Source organism: Manis javanica, chromosome 8 (assembly GCF_040802235.1).
Source record: "Manis javanica isolate MJ-LG chromosome 8, MJ_LKY, whole genome shotgun sequence".
Lineage (NCBI taxonomy): Eukaryota > Metazoa > Chordata > Mammalia > Pholidota > Manidae > Manis > Manis javanica.
The window spans coordinates 9,645,299-9,653,380 of record NC_133163.1 but is presented as its reverse complement, the minus strand read 5'-3'; positions in this window follow the sequence as shown (position 1 = coordinate 9,653,380).

Here is an 8,082-nt window from a genome sequence, read left to right as displayed (position 1 = left end):
GGACGAGGAGGAGCCATTCAAGACCTGGGCAGCCCACTGACATAATCAGATGGAATCTGTAGGAAGATTATGTGTCCCGTGATGTAGAAGCAGTAAAAATTGATACATTTGATTATGTAAAAAGAAAATTTGTGTAAAAAAACCTTCCACCTGGAGAAAAATATGCATAAAGTCAAAATAAAACTACAAAGTGGAAAAAATAGTTGCAAGCCATATCACAGAGAAAGGGTGGGTTCCATAATATCTGCAGAGTTCTTACAAATCCATAAGTAAAAGACCAAGTTCTTCACAGATGAACAAAGAGTTCACAGGAAAAGAAATTTAAAATGGGTTTTAAACATACTAAAAGATGCTCAAACTTACTCTTTATAAAGGAAATGCAAATAAAAGGACAAGATTTGATTTTATCCATTGAATTGAATATATAAAAAAAACATACTTTTGTATATGCTGGGAGGGGAGCAATAATCTCCGCCTTCGTGGAGAACAATTTGTCAGGATTAATTCAGAGTTAAATGTGGACCCTCTTGAGACAGCCACCCACTTCTAGGAACTTGTCCCACAGCGATGTTCACAGATTCCCATTGCGACAGGAAAAGACTGGGAATGAAAAAGTCCACTAACAAGTAAGGGTGGTTAAGAACACTATTACGTGCTCCCCAAAAGATACGTTGAAGATCTAACCCCCAGAAACTCAGAATGTGACCTTATTTGGAAATAGGGTCACTGCATATGTGACTAGCTAAAGTGAGGCGGAGTAGGATGGGCCCATAATCTAACAAGCAGCAGAACACAGAGAGAATACCAGGGTGGACAGAGATGCACCCGGGGGAGACGGCCATGTGACAGCCAGGCAGACGTCAGGCTGACACAGCCGTAAGCCGAGGAATGCCAAGCATGGCCGGCCACCAGCAGGTAGGGAACAGGCATGGAACGGCTTCCATCCAGAGTCTCAGAGGAAATGTGGCCCTGCTGACACCTTGATCTTGGACTTCTAGCCTCCAGACCTGTGAGAGAATCCGTTTCTATTGTTCAGGCCACCCAGTCTATGGTAGTTTGTTGTGGCAGCCCCTGGATACGCTCCGGGGTCAGCATCTGTGCCCTGCCACGGCCTAGCTGGGTGGCCTTAGTTTCTTAACTTCTCTGAGCTTCTACAGTCTCATCTTTAAAGTGGAAATAACAGTACAACATATCTCATAGGGTTGCATTCATATTAAATGAATTAATGACTGAAAACTCTTAAACAGATCCTAGGCACATAGAAGGCCATTATGTCAATATTCACTAAATATAAATACATCCCTTTTAAAATGAGATAGAATAGGTATATGCAATGACAGAGTACAGAGGCCTTAAAGAATGGATCTAATGCTCTGAAATGGAGTGATGCCTAAGATGTATTAAACACAAGAAAGCAAACAGCGGGCAGCACGCACGGTGCTGCCTGTGATGTAGGGACAGGCCCAGGCTGTGGTTCTGTAGTATATGCACCACCTCTTTGGAGGTAACTTGCTAACTCTGGGTGGGGCTCCAAGGGGACACCTGTGGGGTTGAGGGATGGGGTGGGAGGTTGCCTAACTTTTCACTCACCCTTTGGGCTTTTTGAACTTTGAATCTTGTGCATGTGCCACTTCTTCATAAATGAATGAATCAGAAATGTTAAAGAAAGAAAGATTAAGCTGTCAACAGTGGCAGGGGAGACTGAGGCTCAGAGTCTGGCTAGGACTCAGTGTCATAGTCAAGGGGGAGATGATGCAGTCCTGAATCTGGGCAGCGGGTAGGCTCAGGGGAGCAGGAACTGTGGAGATAGGCTCAGAGGTGCCGAGATGAACTCACAGGAATATGAGGGACAGAGAGATACCAGGGGGACTCCGAGGCTTGTAATTGAGACTGTAAGTGGGTGGCTGAGCCATCTGCTGAGATGAAGGGCAACAGAGAGGGCCAGTGACTCTTCTTGCCTCAAGAAGGTGGGAGGTGGGTGGTGGGTGGTGGGGCAGATAGATGGTATTCACTTTGAAACATGTCTTTTACTTCATTTTACATTCCTATTTGGTCTGTAAGGCTTAGTCTGCACTCTCTCTCATGAACATGAGCCCTGCAGTGGAAAGGAAATTTGTTCAGATGGAACCAGGCTTGTCTCTCAGCCCCACCATGTCCTGGCTGTGGGAGCTTGGACAAATCACTCAACCTCTCTGAATTTCTTTATTCGATGAACTCATAGATATAGAAAGAGTGTTACTGGAGGAGATAAACAGCAGAATCGATTCTGATAATAACTGTTGCCATGGATATAAAGTTCTCCTTTCCTCTCTAAGAATTTCATATGGATATAGAAGCAGGCTTATTTTTTAATCTGCTTCTGTTACAGTGAAGATAAGAATTGGGTTGGCCTCTGTAAAAGGAATCCTTTGGATTCCAAATAAGGAGATTCTGGAATTCAAGGACTAGTTTAAAATCGGCAGATCTCAGGATCTGTGTCTGCCCCCAGCACCACCAGGCAGGCAGTGTTTCTGGATGAGATGCCAGGTGGGCAGCCAGAAATGGCTGGGCACTGACCCGCCTTCCCCAAGAGTGATTAACAGCTGCCGCCCACTCACCCTCTGGGCTAAAGAGTTTCGCTGATACTGTCACCTTGAATTCCACTGCAGTGAATAAGGTAGGTCTTATAATTCCCGGGTCACAGGTGGGAACCTTGAGGCTTAGAGAAGTTCTATGACCTCTGAAGCCACACAGCTCGACTCAAGGGCTGCACCTGGTTCTGTCTTGGCATGTGCCATCTATTTGTCACTTTATTCGCAGCCTTTATATGTCTCTGCTCTTTGAATTCGCCTTTAAACTCTTACTGGCTGTGTCACATCTTACTGGTGTGTCACCCACTAAGGAACTAAATAAAATTCCAGATGTGTTCATTGCATATTTTTATTTATATCATATTTACATTCATTTGTTCATATTTTAAAATTTAGAAATTACCCCTTAACAGTCCACTTTTATACTTCCAAAAATCCAAACAGAATACCTGCCCTATTTTCTATTAATCTGCTGCTCTTAATTTCCTTAGGTTTTTTGCCGAGGGCTCTTTCTTACTTCTTGATTTAAACACTTGCTTCATTGATTTTTCTTCTCTTTTATTTAACAATTAAAAATATTTTACGTTATGGATTTACTTCTGTGGTAAGAAGAAACATAATCTCCCCAAAGATATATTCACTGCTACTTCCAGAACCTGTGAATATTACCTTATAGGACAATGACTATTACCATATATGGCAAAAGATATAATAAAGTTAAGACTCTTGAGAGGAGGCACTTATCCTGGATTATGGTGAGGGGTGCCTAAAATACACCCTTTAAAGAGGGACAAAGGAGAGATTCAATACGGACACAGAGGAAAAGATGATGTGAGGACAAGGCGGAGAACAGAGTGAAGCCAATTCAAGCCCAGGCCTGCTGGGCAACTGAAAGAGGTTCCCCTGCAGCCCTTGGGGGGAGCATGGTCAAGTTCATGGTAGTTTGTTACAGCAGCCAAAGGAAACTAATACAGCCTCTAATCCAGATGTGGGCAAGTTGCACGGGTTTCCAGGTGATGGGTGGTCATTGTCAGTACTTCCCAGGTAGCTTCTATTTGCAGCTCTTAAATTACACTTTGATGTAAGAAATATTTAGAGGAAAACTCTGTTCCATAGGTTTTAAACAGATTTTGTCAGTTGGTGCTGCTGCAGCAGCTGATCAGCATGATTTTTGGCACTAACTTAAGTTTGTGCTTGTTTTGAATTTATCCATATTTTTATCATAGTAAAATTTATCATCACTTTTTTAACTTTCCAGGAAATTTGAAGAGTTGTAAGGCAACTTACAAGAGGAAATAATGTATTGTTCACATCATCCATGTTCCTATGTTTGCCTACTCGAGCTGAATGACTCAGAGAGGCATGCTGAATTCTCCTGCTCTTATCATGTTTGTGATCATTTCTTTCTGTATTATTAACAGTGTTTGTTTTCTAGATTTTAATACTATGCAATTCCTCTCATAAAACTTTGTGATAGTTCTGTTTTCTTTATAGATTTTTTTTTCAGTTTACCAACTGAAATGTATTCATTGTAGCATTTTGTTTTTGTTCTTTTATTTGTTTGTTTTGTCTTACAATTGCTTGAAAAGGATTTTGAAAACACTTTTTTCTTCAAACTATTTGACTCACTTTCTTTCACATGTGTCTCATGAAGATAGTACACAGCTAAATTTGGAACTTTTCAACAAATCTCATCTTGGAGCAAATATAAGTTTAACCCATTTACATTTATTGTCCTAACTGACACTTTTGTTCTTGTTGTAATTACCTTGTTTTATAAGATTTTTTTTTTTTGAGAGGGCATCTCTCATATTTATTGATCAAATGGTTGTTAACAACAATAAAATTCTGTATAGGGGGGTCAATGCTCAATGCACAATCATTAATCCATCTCAAGCCTAATTCTCGTCAGTCTCCAATCTTCTGAAGCATAACGAACAAGTTCTTACATGGTGAACAAATTCTTACATAGTGAATAAGTTCTTACATGGTGACCAGTACAAGGGCAGTCATCACAGAAACTTTCGGTTTTGATCACGCATCATGAACTGTAAACAATCAGGTCAATTATGATTATTCGTTTGATTTTTATACTTGATTTATATGTGGATCCCACATTTCTCCTTTTATTATTATTATTATTTTTATTTTTAATAAAATGCTGAAGTGGTAGGTAGATGCAAGATAAAGGTAGAAAACATAGTTTAGTGTTGTAAGAGAGCAATTGTAGATGATCATGTGTGTGCCTGTAGACTATGTGTTAATCCAAGCTAGACGAGGGCATTAAAACATCCACGGATGCAGAAGATTTCTCTCAAAACAGGGGGGGTGAGGTTCTAAGCCTCACCACTGTTGATCCCCAATTTCTCACCTGATGGCCCCCCTGCTACTGTGCCTGTCTTAGGTTGTTCCTCCCTTGAGGAATCTTACCCGTCTCTGGCTAACCAGTCATCTTCCGGGGCCATACAGGGAAATGTAAAGTTGGTAAGTGAGAGAGAAGCCATATTGTTTGAAAAGGTTAGCTTTTTACTTCTTTGCAGATTTATGCCCTGTGGCTTCTATGCCCAGCACTTGTCTCGAGGTATCTTTACCACCAGGAGGAATTATGATGCTCGGTAAATTCGATATGAGGCACGAATTCTATTTAAGGGTTGTAATTAGGAAGGAAGAAGAAAAGCTATAGATGTAGCAGATGGAAGAACACATGGGAGGATTGATTATTTCTTTGACATATCTTCTTGTAGAGCAACTTCAGCATGTATAGGTTTTAAACTACTAACTAACTTGCTCACACATATTAACATAATAGGAATATGGTGACATAAACTAAGCAAATCTATAATTACCAGCCATCTCCAGTGAAGCCAAGAAAACCAGTTAGGCACCCTAGGCATTTGTGAGAATTTGTCTATGATATGATGGATATTGTCCAACTGTATTTAAACAGTCTGAGAGAAATCAGACAAATTAAAGCATCCCATTTCTGGGATCTGTTCACATCCCATATGTTCTTTTAACCATAGATAGTCTATAGTCATGAGATTTTGGGGTGCTACAACTTGCACCCCTCCCAACTCCTGGTTGAGTTCCAACAGTACAGATCCGGTCAAATTCGTTGTCTCACTGTATGCACATGCCAGCCTAGACATCTCCCTCCTCATTCCTATGGCAAGTTCAGGAGACGGTGGCCTGGATGCAGCCACAACCGCAGCATCGTCCGGATCCCTGTGGAGGTTTTTTGATGATCATTCCCCGGCACGAGTCCTCCAAAGAGTGCTGATGCCGGAAGCTCCTCCTCATATCGTATCTTAGTTCATTTTCTGGGTAGCCAAGCTAGGCCTTGATCTTCTGCATAAAAACAACAGACCCTTTGCCCACACTTTGACATGCCCTCTATACCACTGTGTAGAACTCATTGGAGGTCAGCACACAGGAACTGCATTTTTTTTTTTTATTAAGAGAAAGGAATATTATCAGAAAAGAGTACCTCCATTGCCAATCATCTGACACCGTTTAAGTGATCAAAATTAAGGATATTTAAAGCATGTGTTAATCTTTGATTTACCAATAGTTTTATCCTATCAAGGAGTAATCCCCCTTTTCTTTCTTTCTTTCTTTTTTCCCCCTTTTTTTTAATCTTTAATCTACACTTACATGAAGAATACTATGTTTACTATGCTCTCCCCTATACCAAGTCCCCCCTAAAAACCACATTACAGTCACTGTCCATCAGCATAGCAAAATTTTGTAGAATCACTACTTGTCCTCTCTGTGTTGTACAGCCCTCCCTCCCCTTTCTCCCTCCACCCCATGCATGCTAATCTTAATACCCCCTTTCTTCTCCCCCCCCACCCTTATCCCTCCCTGCCCACCCATCCTCCCCAGTTCCTTTCCCTTTGGTACCTGTTAGTCCATTTTTGGATTCTGTAATTCTGCTGCTGTTTTGTTCCTTCAGTTTTTCCTTTGTTCTTATACTCCTCAGATGAGTGAAATCATTTGGTATTTCTCTTTCTCCGCTTGGCTTATTTCACTGAGCATAATACTCTCCAGCTCCATCCATGTTGCTGCAAATGGTAGGATTTGCCCTTTTCTTATGCCTGAGTAGTATTCCATTGTGTATATGTACCACATCTTCTTTATCCATTCATCTACCGATGGACATTTAGGTTGCTTCCAATTTTTGGCTATTGTAAATAGTGCTGCGATAAACATAGGGGTGCATCTGTCTTTCTCAAACTTGATTGCTGCGTTTTTATAAGATATTTTTAAGTAACTTTCTGTTCTTTATTTTGCTCTGATTTTTTCTTCCTTAATGATTGGGAAGATATACAAACCATTTAACAATCTTCTAGACACACTGATACCCACCTGCAGCTTCAAGAAACCTTCTAGCTTCCTCAGTGTCACTTCTAGCTTTACCCTTGAGATAGCCACCCTCTCATTTATTTATTCGACAAATATTTAATGAGTGAATACTATATGCCAGGTATGGTGCCAGGGCCCAGGAATCGCAATTGAGTGAAGATGGTCTGGTAGACAGGGAGAGACCCTAAGCAAATAATCATTAATAATTATGTAAGTAATTATTTCATCAAGAATAAAGTACAATTGTGATAACCATACAGCTGCCCTCAGATCCTACCAACATACAGCAGTTGAAAGGAAATATAACTTGACTTACTTGAACATGTATCTCTCTAAATAAAGGTTCTCCATGGGACCCAGCTGTCTTCTTATAAATTATACCACTTTCTGGAAAAGGTGAGCTGCACATGTGCCCTCAGAATGATTTTGGAATCTGACCTCCATCTCCTGGAATCCATTTCTGACTAATGCCTGGCACCCTCCCCTAGCATCCAGCTGGGGCAGGTCTTCCTTGTTTCTGCATCTCATGCCCCTTTCAGTCAGGGTCAGGAGGAAAGAATCACACTTGGTGCTCTTTACTAGGAAGCCCAAAGGCTTTGCTTCCATGTAACCCCAGAAACTAGCACCGCAACCATTGAAATAATAAATTAACCAGAATCCCTTTCTCTAAGCTGCCTCAACCCTTTGGGAAGAAGAGAGGACATACGTATTTAACAAATTATCACAGTCCCAATTCAGTCCTTCACTAACTGGGCAAGCTTGTGTGAGTCCCTTTACCCTCTGAGACTTGGATTTTCTCCCCTATCCTGATGTGACATGACTGATGTGGCCAGTGAGTCAATGATGGAAGTCCATGGGCCTCAGATTTTGCCCCAGATCGGTGGGCAACATAAGAGAGACTATGACATCAGGAATTGACCATCACTGTTCATTGGGAGAAATAGTGAAGGTCGTTTCAGAAGAAATCCAGAAATTCCACAACCAGAAACAGATCTAGCACCAGAGTTATTTGCCAAGCCTCTACGGAGACAAATACTTAGGAGATGGAGGCCAGGCAGGCAATCAGAGAGGACCATCATGCTTCCTTGGCACACACAGGCCCAGTGGGCCTCTGCTGCAGGAGCATGAGACCATCTTGGGGCTGCGC